This window comes from Eubalaena glacialis, chromosome 10, assembly GCF_028564815.1.
Source record: "Eubalaena glacialis isolate mEubGla1 chromosome 10, mEubGla1.1.hap2.+ XY, whole genome shotgun sequence".
NCBI classification, from domain to species: Eukaryota; Metazoa; Chordata; class Mammalia; order Artiodactyla; family Balaenidae; genus Eubalaena; species Eubalaena glacialis.
The window spans coordinates 40,582,930-40,606,623 of record NC_083725.1 but is presented as its reverse complement, the minus strand read 5'-3'; positions in this window follow the sequence as shown (position 1 = coordinate 40,606,623).

Genomic DNA, 23,694 nt, shown 5'->3' with positions numbered 1-23,694 from the left:
AGAATGAGTTAAATGTTGAGGGTATTTGCAAGGCAGTGGTTTTAGATGACAAAAGACCAAAAGGCTGATGGCAGAAAGAGGGAAAATCCAAAATCATTTGACTTCTCTTTCCTTACTTTCCTAAGCCAGAAATACAGAAAAACCTTGAGGGAGCTGGTAAATCTGTCAGTCAGCACAGCAGGGCGCCTGAACTCCATCAACAAAGACAAATCGGACGACAGGACCAGAGCAGATCTAAAACTCAGCTCGGCTCTCAGGGCTCACTTTCTGGTACTGGGTCCTAGTGGACCTCTGGGAGGAGCCATGAGAGGGCTGTGAGGCTAAGGGGCGGGGCCGCCTCTACCAGTTCTGTCCGTTCCCTCTTGCGGCCTGTTCACATCGCCCATAAACCCGCCTCATGGGCAGTTTGTTTTCTACCGTCTCGGTGTCCGTGTGTGTTTATCTCCCTGACTACACTCTGAATCCTTAGCAGGCAGAGATAGTATTTTCATTTAGTTTATTTAAACAATCAGAAAGCAAACAGAAAAGAGAGAAAAAAGAGACAGAGTCAGAGAGATGCAGGGGTGTGTATGGAGAGAATTTAAAAATATATCAGGGGCTTCCCTGGTGGCGCAGTGGTTGAGAGTCTGCCTGCCAATGCAGGGGACACGGGTTCGAGCCCTGGTCTGGGAAGATCCCACATGCCGCGGAGCAACTAGGCCCGTGAGCCACAACTACTGAGCCTGCGCGTCTGGAGCCTGTGCTCCGCAACAAGAGAGGCCGCGACAGTGAGAGGCCCACGCACCGCGATGAAGAGTGGCCCCCACTTGCCGCAACTAGAGAAAGCCCTCGCGCAGAAACAAAGACCCAACGCAGCCATAAATAAATAAATAAATAAATTTAAAAAATTAAAAAAAAAATATCAGAAAACTTAAAGATATACAAGGAAGATGATATTTATTTCTGTTAAGCCATTTTTCTGTTTTCCTTTTTTCTCAAACACAATTTTGAATGTCACTTTTTAAAAAATTTAACATTGTTCAAAGATATTATTTTTAAGGGCTGCATAGTTTTCCATTTTATGATTTATTTTATATTCCCTGTAATGACTGATGTCACACTATTCATTTTATGTGCTCTGACATGTAAATGGGAAAGAAAAGATGTGAATAATGCTTCCAAGGACCTCAGCTGAGTGGGAAGCATAAACTTATTTCACAGGGTTGCAATGACCATTGAAGAGAATGTACACAGTGTCTTTATGGTGGCTGGCTCACAGTTGGTGTTCCCAAATTTGCAGCCAGGATTACAGGAGGTAGCATGCAGAGGGAAAAGAGCATTGCCCTTGGAAGCAGCCAGAGCTGGGCTCAAACCCAACACTACTGTTTGCTGTAAGACCTTGGTCAATTTAGTTAACATCTCTACTTTTTTGTGAAAATTACATAGCACATATGTAGAGCAGACACCTAATAAATGGTAGTTATTATTATTACCATTATTCTAGAAAATTATGATTATAATGATAATTATTTTAAACACAAACATCTAACATGGTGTCTGTCCATGGGTGCGAGGCATGTTTGTATAGGGGAGTAGGTTGGTAAGTAAACCTCAAATATCTAGCTGTAACTTGTGTAGAAATAGATAATGGAGAGAGGCAAGAAAATGATTACTTCTACTTAGCCATTTTTATCTGCGATAATTTTACCCCCATAAATAACTGGGGGAAGCTGTGTTAGGGGAGAGGGCCCAGAGGGAGATGGACTAGGCCAGGAAACCAGGGTCACAGGTACAGAGGGTTAGAGGAGGGGAAACATGTGTGCTGCTTTTCCTTTCTGTTTACAGCAGGGTCTGTGGTCTACTTCTTCATGAATCATTTGCTTTATTAATTCCCAGGTTTCATTTGGTGGAGGCAGCAATGAGCATTACTGGTACGTGTTATATTTACAGACAGTATCAATCCTCAGGTGCTTTTAATCTTTGCTGGGTAATGCAACTTTTACTGTTATTTCTCATGGAAGGCTGAAAAAAAGCAAAATAAATTATGCCAACTCCTGTGTAGGAAAGAAGTAGACATTTTATAAGCAGCAATCATTTTACCACATTACTCTGTGGTAATAATCCATTTTAGGAGCAGATATTTATATTTGTCTAATCAGGGAGATAGTATTGCACTTCATTGACTGATGTGTCAAAATTATCTATAACTTCTACCTTTCTACATGGAAACCTAAATGCTGGATTAAGTCAGAATCAGTAGCAGTCTTGACAAATGAGTTATGTTTTGCAATGAGCAAAAACAAACACAAAAAAACAGGCTTTAGCATTAGAGAGACTAGTCTTCAGTTCTGCTTATATCATTGGCTAGCTTTGCAGCCTTGAGAAATCTGAGGCTCAGTTTCTCATCTTTAAAAAGGAATGATATTTAAAAGTCCCCCATAAGATTGTTGTGAATATTATATGTGAGGCACTTAGCACAGTGCTTGGCACATTGCAATTTCTCAATAAATGTTATCTTCCTATTTCCCCCTCCTTCCCTTCCTTCCTTGCAACAATTTCTGTGCTCAAGGCCATTTGGCTGCCAGCAGAATTGAAGAGCAGCAACCTCAGTGGCAGCAGACACAGTTTTGCCATGTATTACCATGGTGGACTTGGGTCCATTAGTTACCTCTTTTAATTTTCCTGTCTGTAAATAATGGGGGCAATACCCATAGTGTCTAGCAACCTAATTAGTAAGGCATCAGTGGATCAAAAGAAGAAATGAATGAGAAGGTGCGTTTTAAATGGTAAAGTCCTGATTGCAGTGACTTTTTGAGTAATCATCCAGGGACTACAAAAAAGTAGCAGATTTTTGCTCTCATCATCTGTTATGGATTGAATGTTTGTGTCCCTCTAAAATTCATATGTTGAAGCTATAACCTCCAATGTTATGGTTTTGGAGGTGGGGCCTTTGGGAGGTAGGGTTAGATTAGGTCATGAGGGTTGGGCCCTCATGATAGTATTAGTGCCCTTAAATGAAGAGAAGAGGAAAGAAGAAAGAGCTATACTCCCTCCCCCACCCCACACACATATACACTGAGGAAAGGCCATGTGAGGACATAGCCAGAAATCTTCAAGCCAGGAAAAGGGCCTCACCAGGAACCAAATTGGTGGCACCTTGACCTTGGACTTCCCAGCCTCCAGAACTGTGAAAAATAAATTTTTGTTGTTTAAGCCACCACAGTCTATGGTATTTTGTTATAGCAGCCCAAGCTGACTACTATATCATCCTTTAAATTGCCAGTCATTTCCAATGAAAATTCTTTCAAGGGAAGCCCCTGATGGTTAAAAGTCTCTAGGGCAACAGTTCTTAACTTTAGCTATACATTGGAATCACTGGAGTGCTTTAAAACAAAACAAAAACAATTCCTGGGTCCCAGTCCTAGTGATTCTGATTTGATTGGTCTGGGTGCACCCTGGGCACAGAGAGATGTAAGAGCTCCTCAGGTGAGTCTAATGTACAGCCAAGGCTGAGGAGCATGTGCTCCAACAGTCTGCACTGTTGCTTAGACCAGTGCTTCACTTAGGAATCACCTGAGCATCTTGTTAAAACTCTGATTCTGGGCTTCCCTGGTGGCATAGTGGTTGAGAATCTGCCTGCCAATGCAGGGGACACGGGTTCAAGTCCTGGTCTGGGAAGATCCCACATGCCGCGGAGCGACTGGGCCCGTGAGCCACAACTACTGAGCCTGCGCGTCTGGAGCCTGTGCTCCGCAACAAGAGAGGCCGCGATAGTGAGAGGCCCGCGCACCGCAATGAAGAATGGCCCCCGCTCGCGGCAACTAGAGAAAGCCCTCGCACAGAAACAAAGACCCAACACAGCTAAAAACAAATAAATAAATTAATTAATTAATTACAAACAAACAAACAAACAAAAAAACTCTGATTCTGTTGTAGAGTGTTTGCAATGATGCCTGAGAGTCAACATTTCTAATAGGACCCCAGGTGGTACCCATGTTGCTACTTTGAGTAGCAAGGGTTGACCAGAGGTTGTCAAACTAAGGCCCGTGGGCCAAATCCAGCCTGCTGCCTGCTTTGTGCGGCTCATGAGCTAAGAATGGTTTTTACATTTAAATGATTTTAATAAATCACAAGAATAAGAATATTTCTTGACACATGAAAATTTTATGCCGTTCAAATTTCAGTGTTAACTTTAAATATATTTTTATTGGAACCTAGCTACTTCACTCATTTTTGTGAGTGTACAGCTGCTTCTGTGCTACAACAATTGAGTTAAGTTGTTGCAACAGAGACTAAATGATCTGCAAAGACTGAAATATTTATTATCTGACCCTTTACAGAAAAAGTTGCCAATCCCTGGATTAGAGGGTAATTTGGACTCACAGAGGGTAAATATTATCCTCCAAATTCTTTTTCATTCCCCATCAGATTCTCACACTGTCACCCAGCAGTCTCAAAGATACTGACCTTTTTTTCTAAGGCACTGTGCTGGGCACATCAGGTGTACAGGTCTGGCAGTGTATGTCAGAGTATCTACAAAGCCACCTCTTTGGGGAATGATCGACCAGATTGAGTCTTTCTTACTCTTGTTCAGCCTTAGACCATGCTGTGGTCTGAATGTTTGTGTCTCTCCAAAATTCATATGTTGAAATCCTAACCTCAAATGTGATGGTATTAGGCAGGGGATCTTTGGGAGGTGTTCAGGTCATGAAGATGGAGCCTGCATGAATGGGATTAGTGCCCTTATTAAAGAGACCCCAGAGAGCTAGCTCACCTCTTCCACCATGTGAGGACCCAGGAAGAAGTCAGCAATCTGCAACCTGGAAGAAGGCTTTCACCAGAACCTGGTCATGGACACCTGATCTTGGACTTCCAGCCTCCAAAACTATGAGAAATAAATTTCTGTTGTTATAAGCCACCCAGTCTGTGGTATTTCATTTAAGCAGCTTGAACAGATTAAGATGCACCATCATACCAGCAAGGTGTTCTCTTACACATGGGACTTGTCTAATATGGAGAGGAAAACTTTGACGACAAAAACAAATACTTCTATTTATTAATCGACAATCCCTTAAAAACAGACACTAAAATCTATGTCTTTCTGCCCAAAAGCAGATTACTCTAACCTGCCTTGAAATAAAATGATAAAATGCCTGTGGGGATTTTTCATCAATATGGGAGCTTGCTATCCTCAGACAGGACCAGGACCCTCAAATTCAATTCTTTCCTCAGCTTGGATTCTTGGTTTTCCCCCTACCATGATAGGCTAGGCTATGATTTAAGGCTTCCACTCACCTTTCTCACTAATATCTTAGTAACTAATATGTTTAGAGAAATTTGTAAGTCTGAAGTGCTGAAGAATAGACCAGAGTTAACAAATAAGTGAAAAAAAAATCTGTGAAAGTGGAAATGAGAAAAAATACTATAAGTCTGTGCCCCTGAAGTCACAGAACTGACTACAGGCACACAATCAGTTTCTCTCTTCTGTATTGAAAGGGATGAAAAGGCTATTTTTTACAGCATGGTCATCTTGAAAAATACCTTAAAAAACTAAACTTATGAGAAATCTTGAATCACACCAAAGCAAATAAACCTGTTTTAGACATTCTCCTTAATGGATCCAGGTCAAGACTAATCAGCATAATCATCTCTGGTTTGGGGGATTGTCAAGAAACCATGGCTGCTGGCTTAAAGGGTGAGTTCTCTATTATTTTTGGCTCTCAGCAACCATAACTAGTCCAGACATGTTGACCTAAGCTAGCCATAATAGGGCAGCTTCCTTCCAGCTCAGTCACTGTAAAATTTAATGTGTCAAGAAAGATTTAGTAACTCATGTTTTTCTCTGAGGCCTTGTTTTCATAGGCACACACTGCTATAAATAAATAAATAAACAAACAAACAAATAAATAAATAAATAATTTAAATCATTTATTAGGTAATTCAGGAACTCACTTATAATAACAATCCTATGAAATTAGTATAATTATTCCCATATTAGTTTAGTGACTTGCCCAAAATCATACAGTCATTTCATGGTAGAGGCAAATTTAAAACCCCAAGATCAATGACTCCAGAAATGAAATCTTTGATTTGAATCTATGCTTACTCCTTCTCACAGAATAATGCTCAAATCCTACCATTGGAGTCTATTGTCACACAGACATGGGAAATTCTACAGTCTGTATCCCCTTCTTGAATATTATAGCCTAATAATGGCTCCAGGGTTATTAATGACTTCTCTGTGTAAATCTATTTATATTTACTTAACCTTGCATTTCTTAAATTTATTTTCCCATTGGACCCTGCTCCTCTGCCCACATTTTTTCACGTGACAACTATTAAAAATCTGCAAAACGAACTTTGGGAAATGTCGCCTGAATCATTCAGGTCTTGGTGCTAATGCTGTCAGCATTTGAAATCAATTGAGAAAATATGCCAAGGCAAAAAATTAAAAGAGAGGAGACAGAGAGAAAGCGAGAGAGAAAGAAAGAAAGAGAATGAAGGAGATGAAGAAGAAAAAAAGGAGAAGGGAAAAGAAGAGACAAGAAAGGAAAGAAAGATAAAGAAAGTGGTATATTCTGAATAAACTGAATGCAGGAAGAGGAGAGAAGGACACGTTATGACACTGTTATTACAGTATTATTGAGTATTTAGAAGTGTAATTGCTGGATTGTATGCTAGTTATATTTTCAGTTTTTTGAAGAACTTTCATACTGTTTTCCACAATGGCTGCACCAATTTACATTCCCCTCAACAGCACACTAGGGTTCTCTTTTCTCCATATCCCCTCCAATACTTGTTGTTTCTTGTCTTTTTGATGATAGTCATTCTGATATCTATGAGGTGGTATCTCATTGTGGTTTTGATTTGCATTTCCCTGATGATTAGTGATGTCAAGCATCTTTTCATGTTACTGTTGGTCACCTGTATGTCTTCTTTGGAAAAATGTCTATTCATGTTCTCTGCCCATTTTGAATCAGGTTTTTTTTTTTGTTTGTTTTGAGTTGTATGAGTCCTTTATATATTTTGGATATCAACTCCTTATCAAATATATCATTTTTCAAATATCTTCTTTCATTCAGTGGGTTGCCTTTTTGTTTTGTTGGTGATTTCCTTTGCTGTGCAAAAGTTTTTTAGCTTGATGTAGTCCCATTTGTGTATTTTTACTTTTATTGCCTTTGAGGAGACATATTCCCAAAAAAATATTGCTAAGACCAATGTTAAAGAGCATACTGCCTATGTTATCTTCTAGGATTTCTTTGGTTTCAGTTCTTACATTTAAGACTTTAATTCATTTTTAATTTATTTTTATATGGTGTAAAAAGTGGTCCAGTTTCATTCTTTTACATGTAGCTGTTCAGTTTTCCCAATGCTGTTTATTCCCAAGACTGTCTTTTCCTCATTGCGTATTCTTACCTCCTTTGTCATGGATTAATTGACCATATGAGTGTGGGTTTATTTCTGGACTCCCTACTAAGTTCTATTGATCTATTTTTCTGTTTTTGTGCCAGTACCATACTGTTTGATTACTAGCTTTGTAGTATAGTTTCAAGTCTGGGAGCATGGTACCTCCAGCTTTGTTTTTCTTTCTCAAGATTGCTTTTGCTATTTGGGGTCTTTTGTGGTTCCATACAAACTTTAGGATTATTGACTTCAGTTTTGTGAAAAATGCCATTGATATTTTGATAGGGATTACTTTGAGTCTGTAGATTGCTTCAGGTAGTATGAACATTTTAACAATGTTGATTCTTCCAATCCATGAATATGGTATATCTTTCCATTTATTTGTGTCATCTTCAATTTATTTCAATGTCTTATAGTTTTCAGAGTATGGGTCTTTCATCTCCTGCTTTTCTATTCTTTTTGATACAGCAAAAAATTTTAAAGGGGATTGTTCTCTTCATTTCTTTTTCTGATAGTTTATTATTAGTGTATAGAAATGTAACAGAATTCTGCATATTAATTTTGTATCCTGAAATTTTACTGAGTTCATTTGTTAGAGGATAAAATTGACAAACCATTAGCCAGACTCATCAAGAAAAAAGAGAGAACTCAAATAAATAAAATTGGAGATGGAAGAGAAGTTACAACCAACACTATGGAAATACAAAGGTTCATAAGAGAATGCTATGAACAATTATATGCCAACAAATTAAATGACCTAGAAGAAATGGATAAATTCTTAGAAATATACAATCTTCTAAGACTGAATCATGAGGAAAGAAAATCCGAATAGATCAATTACTAGTAAGGAAATTGAATCATAATCAAAATACTCCCCCAAAATAAAAATCCAGGTCCAGATGGCTTCATAGGTGAATTCTATCAAACATTTAAAGGAGAGTTAATACTTATCCTCCTCAAATTATTCCAAAAAATTGAAAAGGAAGGAACACTTTCAAAATCATTTTACAAGGCCAGCATTACCCTGATACCAAAAGCAGGCAAAGATACCACACACAAAAAAAGAAAATTACAGGCCAGTATCCCTGATTAACATCGACGCAAAAATTCTCAACAAAATATTAGCAAACTGAATTCAACAGTACATTAATGGTATCATGCACCATGATCAAGTAGGATTCATTCCAGGTGATGCAAGGATGGTGTTAATCTGTAAGCCAATGTGATTGGTTTTAATCTGTAAACCAGTGAATGAAGGATAAAAGTCCTAATATCATCTCAATAGATGCAGAAAAAGCATTTGACAAAATTAAACATCCATTTATGATTAAAAAACTCTCAACAAAGCGTGTATAGAGGGAACATACTTCAACATAATAAAGGTCATTTATGACAAACCCACAGCTAACATCATACTCAATGGCAAAAAGCTGAAAGCTTTTCCTCTTGGTTCAGGAACAAGACAAGGATGCCCACACTCACCACTTTTCTTCAACATTGTATTGAAAGTTCTAGCCAGAGCAATTAAGTAAGAAAAAGAAGTAGGAAGCATTAGAATCAGAAAGGAAGAAGTAAAGTGTTCACTATTTGCAAATGACATGATATCATATATAAAAAAACCCAAAGACTCCACCAAAAAACTATTAGATAACCTGAATTTTTAATATGCCAATATTTTGAAGCAATTAACAAAATATTTTCATAAGTGGCCAAAATATCTTTCAGCATGTTTTGAGTTCCTGATGGAGGGACGTCAAAATTCAGAAGACACTCTCTCTCCCCTCCAAGGTATCATAAAATATTAGGGTATAAAAGACAAGGTTATAGATAGTGTCAATAGCATGGCATGCAATACAAGTGCCCCTGGTAATGTACAAGGAGCTAGCCACAGTAGTTTAGAGGAGACTTATTTGGACTTGTGACTATGGAGGCCCACAACAGAAATCTGGTTCTTAGAAACTGCAGCTTAGAGCTAGACTTCCAGGGCTCAAACCTGGGTTCATCACTTCTTAGCTGTGTGTCCTTAGGCAACTTAACCCCATTTGTGGCTTGGTTTCCTTATCTGTAAAATGGTGATAATATGAAAACCAATTTCATAGGGTTGATGTGAAGCTTAAAGTGCTTAGAACATTCCAGGCACACAGTATGCTTTATAAATATCAGTTATTATTATGTTTCAAATTACTATTTTGGAGTGAGTTAGTTAAAAAAAATAGATTTGAGAAATAGAGAAAAGCCTTAGGAATACCATGAAAAACGAAGATGCACAAAGCTAGAAGTCCCGTTTTGTCCTGACCTGGGAGGAATTCAGTGTTTGAATGGCTGGAGAGAGGCATGTCATTCTAGAACTGGAATTTGGCAACTCATAGAAGGTAACCAGGATGACCAAGTTTCCCAAGGATTGTAGCTAGAGCTGTAAGTAGGTTGACCAGGAAATGAAATGAAGAGTAACAGGTCATTAAGAAATATCATGCTTATAGGAGCCCAAGCTATTGGACTCACCTACCCTTGACTATCAGTCCAGAAGCCCTGTGCTGATCCCAGCTAACTGCACTTGTGTAAGAAGAAGTGGAGGAGACATATAGAGGAAAAAGCCTGTCAGGGGGCATAAATTTGGAAGAAAATTCATCCTCTAAGAACTGGAGGATTGTCTTGATTTTATTTCAGAAAACAAGAAATATGTTCAGTTGAATTGAAATTCTGTTTGTATTTTTTGTTGCAAGGGGGTGGCTTATCATTGTTTGTCCCACAGATGTGTTTGGAAATTGCCGACCAATTAAAATGCACAAAATGAGCAAAATTGGTTACTCATTTTCCCAAAAATGAATACTGAATGTGCTGTAAATGAGCTTGCTTTCAAAAGTTCAGTGAAGTATACAGATTCCAGTTACTGGTAATGACTTAGAGCGATAAAAACGCCACAGCTGAGTGTGGTTTTTTACCCTCTACTTTTGTTCTTGATGTGGCTCACTAAAAACTATAATTGAAATGGCTGCTTGAGTTATGACTGCCAAAATCTGTCTTTGTTAACTTGGAAGTAAGAGAAGGTATGGGGTTAGGGACTGGGGGGAAGGTGTGTGCTGGGGGAGGGAACAGACTTCTATGGATGAGAGAAAAGATTCGCCTGTTTCCGGATTCCTCATCATAATTAGTGGTGGATAAATCCCTAGGGCTTCTTGACAATCTGTCTGTTTCATAAAGACAGATTAGAGTCTGTCTGATATCAGCTAGTTTACTCTGTAATTGCATTCCATTTAAAAATATCTCCACTTGAGCAATGTTACTAAACCTTGCAACATAAAATTTACAATAATTGTAAGAGAAATTTGACTGCTCCTCTATCCACATGGGTCCCTATATCCATAGAACAAATTAAAGAGAAATTCATCTCAGAGGATTTTAAAATAAATTACCAGAGAAAATTGGAGCAGAATGCTGAAAGTAAGGCAACAGAAAACTCCAAACAATTATACTTGAAGAAGACTACTCTAAAAAAAATCTGTAACCAGAGTACAGAGAGCAATGCCTTCAAGTGTTGATTCTTTTAAATGAGTTGTTCTCAACTGGTTGTCACAACTTGGGGGAGGGAGTATCACTGGAATCTAGTGGGTAGAGGTCAGAGATGCTGTTAAGAATCTTGCAATGCACAGGACAGTCTCCCACAACGAAGAATTACCCAATTACTCAGTCCAAAGTGTCAATTGTGCCAAGTTGGAGAATTCCTGCTTTATATTACAAAGGATTTCTCCAAATCCAATGTTCTTCTAGCTGGAGAAATATTATTGCTGGTGTACTGTCCAGGTCTTTCACAGAACTGTTTCTCTCTCTCTTTTTTTTTAATAGACTTGGGTAACAATGTTATATAGAAATTGCATATTATAAAGAAATTGCATAAAATTGCATTAACGAATTACTGTGTAGTGGACACTTACATAACCACCACCCAGGTCAAGAAATAGAATTTTGGCTACAACCTAGAACCCCACCCCCGACTCCCAGTGCTCCTTGCTCACTTTCTCTCCCCTCATTCTTCTGACTCGGTTCCTAGCTTTTATTTGTAAATTATGACCCAAATAGTCACCCCCAACCATTTTAGTTTTGCTCATTTTTGAGCTTTATACATGAAATTATATAGTATGTATTCTTTTTTGTCTGTCTCTCTTTACTCATCATTTTGGTGAGTTCCATTTACACTATTGCATGTAACAGTAATACATTCACTTTCATTGCTGTGTGATTTTCTGTTGTGTGATTACAATTCATCATTCTATTGTTAATGGACATCTGGGTTGTTTTCAGTTTGGGACTATTACAGATAATGTTGCTGTGAAATATTTTTGTATATACATTATGATACATATGTGCACACTGTCGGGTTTAGACTTAGGAATTGAACTTCTGAGTCATAGGGTATAAGATCTTCAACATTAGTGGATAATGTCAAACTCTTTTCATAAGTGATTGTAAAACTTCATGCTTCCACATGTACTTGAGAATACCAGTTGTTGCACATTTTCTCCAACATTTGGTATTGTCATTCTTTTTGATCTTAGCCATTCTGATCATATGCAGTGGTATCATATTGTGGCTTTAATTTGCATTTCTCTGATTACTAAGAGAGTTGAGTACCTTTTAATATGTTTGCTGACCATTTAAATATCCCCTTTTTATGAAGTGTCTTTTTATGTCCCTTGCTCACTTTTTATAGGGATGTTTTTTTCTTTGTAGTTCCTCTTATATTCTTGACATGAGCTCTTTGTTGCTTGTTTAAGCTGCATATATTTTCTACCCATCTGTGGCTTGCCTTTTCACTCTCATAATGTGTCTCTAATGAATAGAAGTTCTTAATTGTAATGTGGTGAGTCAAATGTATATATCTTTTTATATCCTGTTTAAACAATTGTTCCTACTTTGCAATCATGAGAATAGTCGTTCGTATTATTTTACACAACTTTTATTGTTTTGCCTTTCGTATGAGGACTATAATACACTTTGAGCTGATTTCCATATGTGGTGTGACATAGGTTTGTTGTTTGTTTATCTATCTATATTTATTTATTTTATTGCACAGTCTCAGCAATATTCATTGAAATAATTGTCCTTTCCCCACTGCTCTGCATGGTTGTCATAAATCTAATGTCCATAAATATGTAGATTTGTTTTTTGGCTTCAATTCTATTTCAGTGATGCATAAAGTTTTAAGCTAATCCCACACTGTGTTGATGACTACAGCTTTATAATAATCTAATATCTGAAGAGCAAGCCCTGACACCTTCTTCTTAAAGAATGTCTAAGCTCTTCTCAGCCTTTTTATTTTCATGTGAATTTTAAAATCGACTTTTCAGTTTTTACACACACACACACAAATTTAGAAGCACTGATTCCATTGCATTTAATAAATAAATTTTCAATATTGAGCTTTCCAATCCGTAACACAATAAATCTCTCCATTAGGAAGGTTTTCTTTAATTTATCTCAATAATGTTTTATAGTTTGCTGTATAGAGGTCTAATATAAGGATAGAGTCGTCAGCTCAGACTCACATGAATTATAGATCTTAAGAGCAAACATTACTAATAATTCAAAGGATACAGAATAAAGAATATAAGACTAGGCAAAGTGTTCTTCCTTTGCAGGAATCCAAAACCATCAACACAGCTCTCCAAAGATTCTTTTTCTTCTGTGGTAGGGTGTGTTCCGGTTCAGATTTAAAATGTGATGTTTAAACAATTCATGTGGAATATTGCTTATGCAGAGGGGACCATTTTGGTCAGAGACATCCTCATTTTACACTCAACAAATTACCCAGCTTATGTAACATTTTCCAGCCTGTCAAGCTCTTAAAAAGCCATATGTTCCAGATTTCTTTACAATAGGTAAATAATGATAAAAAGCATTTAATTAGAAAAGAACTCTCAATTATCTTTCTAATAAATGCCAGTAGCATATTTACCAGGATGTAGGGGTACCATTATGTTTACAAGGGGATTTACATGATCATTCCTTTTTACTGGGCTTCCCTGGAAAAGAGAGAGAATTGTTAATAGGCCTGCTATTACCATTTTCTTCCCAAATATCTTTCTTAGATATACTTCTAACTATTTGATGGTATTGGTGCTATTTTAAATTGTATATTTCTTTTAAACAGCATTTCTAATTGTTCACTGTTAGCATGTAGAAATACAATTTATTTTTTTATATTGACTTTTTTTCAGTAATCTTAAAAATTTATTACTTCAAATAATTTACCTGTAGATTGTTAGATTTTCTACTACATGGTCATATCATTTGTTTCCATTCTTTCTTCAATTCTTACTTTTTCAAATTTATATTTCTCATCTTATTTCACTGACTAGGACCTCTAGGACAATGTTGAATAGAAGTGGTGATAGCAGGCATCATTGCTTTCTTCCTGATTACAAGGACAGATATGTTAGTGTTTCACCACTAAGTATGATGTTTGCTATAGCTTTTTTGCAGATAACATTTATCGGATTAAGGAAGGTCCCTTATATTCCTAATTTGCTAAGAGGTTTTTTAATGAAGAAATGTTGAACCTTATCAAATGCTTTTCTTTTTGTACTCGTTGAGATGATCATATGTTTTTCCTTTATTATGTCACATTGATAGACTTTTGAATATTTAAAACAACTTTGCATTTCTGGAATAATCTAACTTGACCATGATATTATAACCCTACATATTGCTGACTCTAACTTGCTAATATTTTAATTAGCATTTTTGCATCTGTATTCATGGCCTGTAATTTTTCTTTCTTGTATTATCCTTTTTGAGGTTATGGCAACCTCATAAAATGAATTGGGTAGTATCCTTTCTTCTTTTTTAATTTTATGGCAGAAATTGTGTATATTGGTATTATTTCTTCCTTAAATGTTTGCAAAATTAACTGGAGAAACCATCTGGCTTTCGCAGACTCTTTAATACAAGCTTCCTAGTGTCAAGTGACTTCAGGGTTAAATGAGTGATGCAAATATATGAAGCAGCAGGAAATAGAGTAAGAACATTTTTAAAAGGTGATTAGTATGGTTAATTGAAAAACACCACAATGTATTCAAGAACAAATCAATTTACACATATGCAATTTGCAATCAATTTACACAATTTACACACACAGACTGATGGACAAGCCAATCACATTTGCTGGTAGCCAACATTTTCTGAGTCCCTACTTTTAAGGCTTCACCATACAGTGAATGCTAGAGAATATTGGGCCTTCAACAACCTCTTACTATCTGTAGCCTTAATCTTCAACTATTTGTTTTACCTCACTCTATATAGCACATTTTCACCTGTTCCTAAACCTAGATACTTCCACAGAAATTCCATTCTTAGTGATCTCTGTGAGATTGAGGCTGATGCGAATGAGATCTTCTATGACTTTATTACTTTTTATGTCCTTCAGAGAGAATGGAACCAAAGCTGAGCAGGTAAAGAACTATGGAGTCTTTTGAGCCTAGTCTTTAGGAATGACTTACTTAAAAAAAAAGAATGACTTCTGCGGTCAAAGACTAATGCTTATTTTGTTCAGGGTTGCCAAAAAGCATTACCTTAAATAATGAATTTTACTCAATAGCTAATGCAAACAGGGACAAATAACTGAGGGAATAAGTATAATTCTTTGCTATATAACTATAACTATAATTATTTGCTGATTTTTTTTTACCTCTTTCTCTAAACCTTTCCCTTATCGTGGGTCTTTCATTCCAAAATATTCTCACTGAATATTAAAGTCCCACATTTATGACTTCGGATTACACCTATCCTACAAATTCAGCTCAAATTTTTTTTCTTTTCGATGCCTTTCTAGACTGCCAGTTCCATGATCTCTTCTGACCATACTATCTATATGAACCACAATAATGCCAATGCTACTGAGATACTCTTCATACCTCTGAAATTGCTTACACCAAACAGCAAGTAAATGGTGGGTATGAGTAGAACTCAAATCAGTTGATTCAGCCCAACAGTCTTTCCAATAGGATCCTACTGTTTCACTGACATTCTTAACTTTATACCTTTAAGGGGTCATCAACTGGCCTAATAGAAATTTAGTCTTGACATGACATTCAAGGGAATTCTTGTGTTTGTGCTTAAGAATTATGCTTTATGCCTTCCACGGTACAAAGAAAGAATTCAAGAGTAAAAAGACTTTTCTTCTTTCAAACCTGAGGAATGCCCTTTCCCACTTGCCCCAGGGAAGAAAGTGTTTATCATTTCGTCACTAGCAACAAAATTATTGATCCCAAATGAAGCCAAGCACTTCTCAGAATTGAAGACAATCCTTTTCATTGTGATAAGCACCTGGCTTTAGCTGCAAAATTCTGTCCTTTACCCTCCTATTTAACAATTTTTAAAATAAAATCAGATTATACTAATGTATGGGACTGTTTGACTCTCCATGGTAAGCTCACTAAGCAGATTTCTCTTTTAACAATCATGTCAGGGATTGGAAAAGGAAGTAAGATACAAAGGCAACTTATAGTTGTGCTGATGCATCTTTCATAAATGGTGAAATAATCAAGATTTAATCACAAAACACATATAATGAGGGTTTTAAAGGGCCTATTCATGAATTTGAATCTTTCTTCACCAGGCTCTTTTACCAAATGCTGCAGCAGGCAGTGAAGAGACTATATTTATGGCTCATTAATAAAGATTGCTTTCTGAAAAGCATGTCTTTTACATAATCATGAAGATGAGGGAATTTTTAAAGGAATTATACCACTGAAAAAGTGATTGATGTGTCTGATCAGCAGTGATTCCATTCTTAACTCAACTGAGATCTTATATTTGAATAATTCCTGTAAGTATATCTTCTGTGCAAATACATTTTTGATTGGTAATAAATGTTACTATTATTTCGTTTTCAGCCTGCAAACTGATCTGATATGATCCTCTGCCTTTTATATGTGGCCTTGATTGGCATTCCAAAATTCATGTTGGGAGACCGCAAAAGAAATTATCTGACATACCACCTGAGGGGATAATGTGAAGAAACTGCAGACAGTGGATGAAACAGTCACTCTGGCAATTATGGGATGTGAGAAAAATATGCTTCTTCCCTGTGTTTGAGAGCAGTGAGAGAAATTTCTTTTCTATTTTCTACATGATTTATCAAAAACTGATTCAAAAACCTCTTCAAAAACTCCTGTTTACCATTTTATAAAATGGTACACTAAAAAACCTTTATGAATATTTCAAAAGCTGTATGAGTTTCTGAAGAATATACCCAAGCTCAAAAAATACATATATGTCATTGATCTTGACATTTGACTGTCAGGTTGCCAGGCTATTAATGAGCATCTTTAATATTTTCATAGACCCCATAATTACTACTACTGTTGCTACCACCTACAGAACCATTATCAGCTGCCATTATTGGGGGCTCACCATGTACCCATGTGTTTTGCATGCATTGTCTCATTTAATCCTCATCACACATGGGATAAGTATTCTATAAACCTTTCATATGTGAGAAATCAGGTTTAGATAAGTAAGGTAACCTGAGTAAGGTAACCCAGTTGGCAGTGCCAGAGATTAAACCAAAGCATTCTGATTTCAAAACCCAAGGTTTTTGCCCGCTAAAATGTACTGCTTCTAATCTCCTGTGGAGTTGAAAACCAGCTCCATTAGAATGAGCTCATTAGACTTGTGTCTAAGAGTGAAGTACAGAACTGCTGCATTAGGTTTAAGAAACTCTCCTGAAGGTAATGTCTCTGAGCTTTAGTGCAGTGGGTTCCAGTCAGTGTTGGGGGAGACAGAAGAGTTAGGTCCATGAAACTATTACTGGAAAACTGGGTTTGCCTCTTGGTGATCAGAAGCCGCAACCAAGCCAAAGAGCAGGAGAAGGAAGGGTGTATTACTCACAGCAAGTAAGGAGAACACTGGGTATCTTTCCCACAGCAGTGTCTCCCTGAACAGCAAAATCAGGGAATTTTTAAGCTAAGGGCACACGCATATTCATGAGGGGGCCTGAGCAGAGGAGAATTCAGCAGAGAATTGGGGCAAAGAGTGACAGAGTCCAAGCTTTAGTTGACTGAAGTCAGGAGGGTCAGAAAAGGTCCACATCATCATTCCCTAAGTTCAGGCTGATCTGGAGGTTGAGCACTCAAGGGGATTTGACTGATAACAGTCTTTTGTTTCCACATTCCCTTGTTCCTTTAAGATCATTAATTACCAAGACCTATTTAAGGACAAGCATTGTGGCCAGGCTTGGATCACAAAATGGCTTAGGCCAAAAATGGCTTCTCTTATGTCAAGAAAGCCATGCCTGCTTCTCTTTCTCCAAGGATCCCCTACCCTATCTGCTGACAAAACTACATGCAGGTCAGCTTACTATACACGTTATTACTTTTCAGATGTGTGTATTTAAAAGTTGATTTAAACCTGCTAACGAATTCATAGTCTGTTTTATTTATTATTGGACGGAAGCATAGTATAGCAGTGTGGTTAAACACACAGACTCTGGAGCCAGATTTCCTGGGTTTAAATTCCAACTCTGTACTTTCCAGCTGGGTGGACTTGGTTAAGTTGCATAATCTCTCTAAGTCTCAGTGTCCTCTTATGTAAAATGAGTTTAACAATAGTAAGTACCAACCTCATAGGACATTTGTGAGGATAAAATGAATTAAATTTGTAGAACACTTAGAACACTTCCAAGTTCCCTAGTAAGCATTATGGATTTCCTTGGGTGCCAAATGCTTAATACATAGCAAACTATTCCTAGGAGGTCTGCAACTATTTTTTGAATTAAGCTGAAAACATTGAGAAACACTGCTTTAGACAGATGCTTTGAGACATCTTGTTTAGTTGTTTCAGACACCCTTTTCGCATCCTTCCAAGTTATTATTTGTGTTCTGGATAGTTCAGAATGCTGGAAACATATCCTGTCATGAAATGCTACTCAACAGTGTGTCAGGAATTTATACGCATATGATTTGCACTTAGGTGCTGAATCAAAGTCAATAAAAAATGACACCATCTCTGAAGATTAACATTGAATGTTGTAGATTCCGGTGTCGGGAGACCAGGTAGTTTCAGAGTGATCTGGACCTGACTCTAACCAACACAGATTTATGACAAGATCCACAGTATTTTAAACAATTGAATCACATTCCAAAACCCACCTTGCCAAGGCAAAAGTGACATCAATAAGACTTGCATTATCAGCAGAAGAAAAGTACTGGGAAGAGAAAGAAAAAAAGGAGACCTCAAGATGGCCGAGGAGTAAGACATGGAGAACACCTTCCTCCCCACAAATACATCAGAAATACATCTACATGTGGCACAACTCCTACAGAACACCTACTGAACGCTGGCAGAAGACCTCAGACTTCCCAAAAGATATATATTTTTTTCCCTTTTTCTCTTTTTGTGAGTGTGTATGTGTATGGTTCTTTGTGTGATTTTGTCAGTATAGCTTTGCTTTTACGTTTGTCCTAGGGTTCTGTCTGGCCGTTTTTTTTGTCATTTGTTTTTAATATAGTTTTTAGTGCTTGTTAGCATTGAGGGATATGTTTTTGGTTTGGTTGCTCTCTTCTTTCTTTCTTTCTTTTTTTTTATTACTTGTTAATTTTTTTAATTTTAATATTTTTTTATTTTAATGACTTTATTTCTTTTTATTTTATTTTTTTCTTTCTTTCCTTTTTCTCCCTTTTCTTCTGAGCCGTGTGGCTGACATGGTCTTGGTGCTCCAGTCGGGTATCAGGCCTGTGCCTCTGAGGTGGTAGAGCCAAGTTCAGGACATTGGACCACCAGAGACCTCCCAGCTCCATGTAATATCAAATGGCGAAAGCTCTCCCAGAATTCTCCATCTCAACACTAAGACCCAGCTCCACTCAACAACCAGCAAGCTACAGTGCTGGACACCCTATGCCAAACAACTAGCAAGACAGGAACACAACCCCACCCATTAGCAGAGAGGTTGACGAAAATCATAATAAGGTCACAAAAACCCCAAAACACACCACTGAACGTGGTCCTGCCCACCAGAAAGACAAGATCCAGCCTCATCCACCATAACACAGGCACTAGTCCCCTCCACCAGGAAGTCTACACAACCCACTGAACCAACCTTAGCCACTGGGGGCAGACACCAAAAAACAATGGGAACTACAAACGTGTAGCCTGCAAAAGGGAGACCCCAAAAACAGTAAGTTAAGCAAAATGAGAAGACAGAGAAACACACAGAAGATGAAGGAGCAAGGTAAAAACCCGCCAGACCAAAGAAATGAAGAGGAAATAGTCAGTCTACCTGAAAAAGAATTCAGAGTAATGATAGTAAAGATGATCCAAAATCTTGGAAATAGAATGGAGAAAATACAAGAAATGTTTAACAAGGACCTGGAAGAACTAAAGAGCAAACAAACAATGATGAACAACATAATAAATGAAATTAAAATATTTCTAGAAGGAATCAATAGCAGAATGACTGAGGGAGAAGAATGGATAAGTGACCTGGAAGGTAAAATAATGGAAATAACTACTGCAGAGCAGAATAAAGAAAAAAGAATGAAAAGAATTGAGGACAGTCTCAGAGACCTCTGGGACAACTTTAAATGTGCCAACATTCAAATTATAGGGGTTCCAGAAGAAGAAGAGAAAAAGAAAGGGACTGAGAAAATATTTGAAGAGATTATACTTGAAAACTTCCCTAATATGGGAAAAGAAATAGTCAATCAAGTCCAGGAAATGCAGAGAGTCCCATACAGGATAAATCCAAGGAGAAATAGGCTAAGACACATATTAATCAAACTATTAAAAATTAAATACAAAGAAAAAATATTAAAAGCAGCAAGGGAAAACCAACAAATAACAAACAAGGGAATCCCCATAAGGTTAACAGCTGATCTTTCAGCAGAAACTCCGCAAGCCAGAAGGGAGTGGCAAGACATATTTAAAGTGATGAAAGGGAAAAACCTACAACCAAGATTACTCTACCTATCAAGGATCTCATTGAGATTTGAAAGAGAATTTAAACCTTTACAGAAAAGCAGAAGCTAAGAGAATTCAGCACCACCAAATGAACTTTACAACAAATGCTAAAGGAACTTCTCTAGGCAGCAGACACAAGAGAAGGAAAAGACCTACAATAAAAAACCCAAAACAATTAAGAAAATGGTAATAGGAACATACATATCAACCATTACCTTAAATGTAAATGGATTAAATGCTCCCAACAAAAGACACAGACTGGCTGAATAGATACAAAAACAAGACTCATGTATATGCTGTCTACAAGAAACCCACTTCAAACCTCGGGAGAGATACAGAATGATAATGAGGGGATGGAAAAAGATATTCCACGCAAATGGAAATCAAAAGAAAGCTGGAGTAGCAATTCTCATATCAGATAAAATAGACTTTAAAATAAAGACTATTACAAGAGACAAAGTAGAACACTACATAATGATCAAGGGATCAATTCAAGAAAAAGATATAGCAATTGTAAATATTTATGCACCCAACATAGGAGCACCTCAATACATAAGGCAAATGTTAACAGCCATAAAAGGGGAAATCAATAGTAACACAATCATAGTAGGGGACTTTAACACCCCACTTTCACAAATAGACAGATCATACAAAATGAAAATAAATAAGGAACCACAAGCTTTAAATGATACATTAAACAAGATGGATTTAATTGATATTTATAGGACATTCCATCCAAAAACAAGAGAAAACACTTTCTTCTCAAGTGCTCATGGAACATTCTCCAGAATAGATCATATCTTGGGTCACAAGTCAAGCTTAGGTAAATTTAAGAAAGTTGAAATCATATCAAGTAACTTTTATGACCACAATGCTATGAGGCTAGATATCAATTACTGGAAAAAACTCTGTAAAAAATACAAACACATGGAGGCTAAACAATACACTACTTAATAACCAAGAGGTCACTGAAGAAATCAAAGAGGAAATCAAAAAATGCCTAGAAACAAATGACAGTGAAAACATGACGACCCAAAACCTATGGGATGCACCAAGAGCAGTTCTAAGAGGGAAGTTTATAGCAATACAATCCTACCTCAAGAAACAAGAAACATCTCAAATAAACAACCTAATCTTACATCTAAAACAATCAGAGAAAGAAGAACAAAAAACTCCCAAAGTTAGCAGGAGGAAAGAAATCATAAAGATCAGATCAGAAATAAATGAAAAAGAAATGAAGGAAACGATAGCAAAGATCAATAAACCTAAAAGCTGGTTCTTTTAGAGATAAACAAGATTGAAAAACCATTAGCCAGACTCATCAGAAAAAAAGGGAGAAGACTCAAATCAACAGAATTATAAATGAAAAAGGAGAAGTAACAACTGACACTGCAGAAATACAAAGGATCATGAGAGATTACTTACAAGCAACTATATGCCAATAAAATGGACAACCTGGAAGAAAGGGACACGTTTTTAGAAAAGCACAACCTTCCAAGATTGAACCAGGAAGAAATAGAAAATATAAACAGACCAATTACAGGCAGTGAAATTGAAACTGTGATTAAAAATCTTCCAACAAACAAAAACCCAGGACCAGATGGCTTCACAGGCAAATTCTATGAAACATTTAGAGAAGAGCTAACACCTCTCCTTCTCAAACTCTTCCAAAGTATAGCAGAGGGGGGAACACTCCCAATCGCTTTCTACAAGGCCACCATCACCCTGATACTAAAACCAGTCAAGGATGTCACAAAGAAAGAAAACTACAGGCCAATATCACTGATGAACATAGATGCAAAAATCCTCAACAGAATACTAGCAAACAGAATCCAACAGCACATTAAAAGAATTATACACCATGATCAAGTGGGGTTTATCCAGGAATGCAAGGATTCTTCTATATATGCAAGTCAATCAATGTGATAAACCATATTAACAAATTGAAGGAGAAAAACCATATGATCATCTCAATAGATGCAGAGAAAGCTTTTGACAAAATTCAACACCCGTTTACAATAAAAACTCTCCAGAAAGTGGGCATAGAGGGAACTTATGTCAACATAATAAAGGCCATATATGACAAAACGACAGCAAACATCATTCTCAATGGTGAAAAACTGAAACCATTTCCTCTAAGATCAGGAGCAAGACAAGGTTGTCCACTCTCACCACTATTATTCAACATAGTTTTGGAAGTTTTAGTCACAGCAATTAGAGAAGAAAAAGAAATAAAAGTAATCCAAATTGGTAAAGAAGAAGTAAAGCTGTCACTGTTTGCAGGTGACATGATACTATGCATAGAGAATCCTAAAGAGGCTACCAGAAAACTACTAGAGCTAATCAACGAATTTGGTAAGGTAGCAGGATACAAAATTAATGCACAGAAATCTCTTGCATTCCTATACACTAATGATGAAAAATCTGAAAGAGAAATTAAGGAAACACTCCCATTTACCACTGCAACAAAAAGAATAAAATACCTAGGAATAAACCTACCTAAGGAGACAAAAGACCTGTATGCAGAAAACTATAAGACACTGATGAAGGAAATTAAAGATGATACAAACAGATGGAGAGATATACCATGTTCTTGGATTAGAAGAATCAACACTGTGAAAATGACTATACCACCCAAAGCAATCTACAGATTCAATGCAATCCCTATCAAACTACCAATGGCATTATTCACAGAACTAGAACAAAAAATTTCACAATTTGTATGGAAACACAAAAGACCCTGAATAGCCAAAGCAATCTTGAGAAAGAAAAACGGAGTTGGAAGAATCAGACTCCCAGATTTCAGACTATACTACAAAGTTACCATAATCAAGACAGTATGGTACTGGCACAAAAACAGAAATATAGATGAATGGAACAGGATAGAAAGCCCAGAGATAAACCCATGCACCTATAGTCAACTAATCTGTGGCAAAGGAAGCAAGGATATATAATGGAGAAAAGACAGTCTCTTCAATAAGTGGTGCTGGGAAAATTGGACAGCTACATGTAAAAGAATGAAATTAGAACACTCCCTAACACCATACACAAAAATAAACTCAAAATGGATTAAAGACCTAAATATAAGGCCAGACACTATAAAACTCTTAGAGGAAAACATAGGCAGAACACTCTTTGACATAAATCACAGCATGATCTTTTTTGACCCACCTCCTAGAGAAATGGAAATCAAAAGAAAATGAACAAATGGGAGCTAATGAAACTTAAAAGCTTTTGCACAGCAAAGGAAACCATAAACGAGACCAAAAGACAACCCTCAGAATGGGAGAAAATATTTGCAAATGAAGCAACTGACAAAGGGTTAATCTCCAAAATTACAAGTAGTTCATGCAGCTC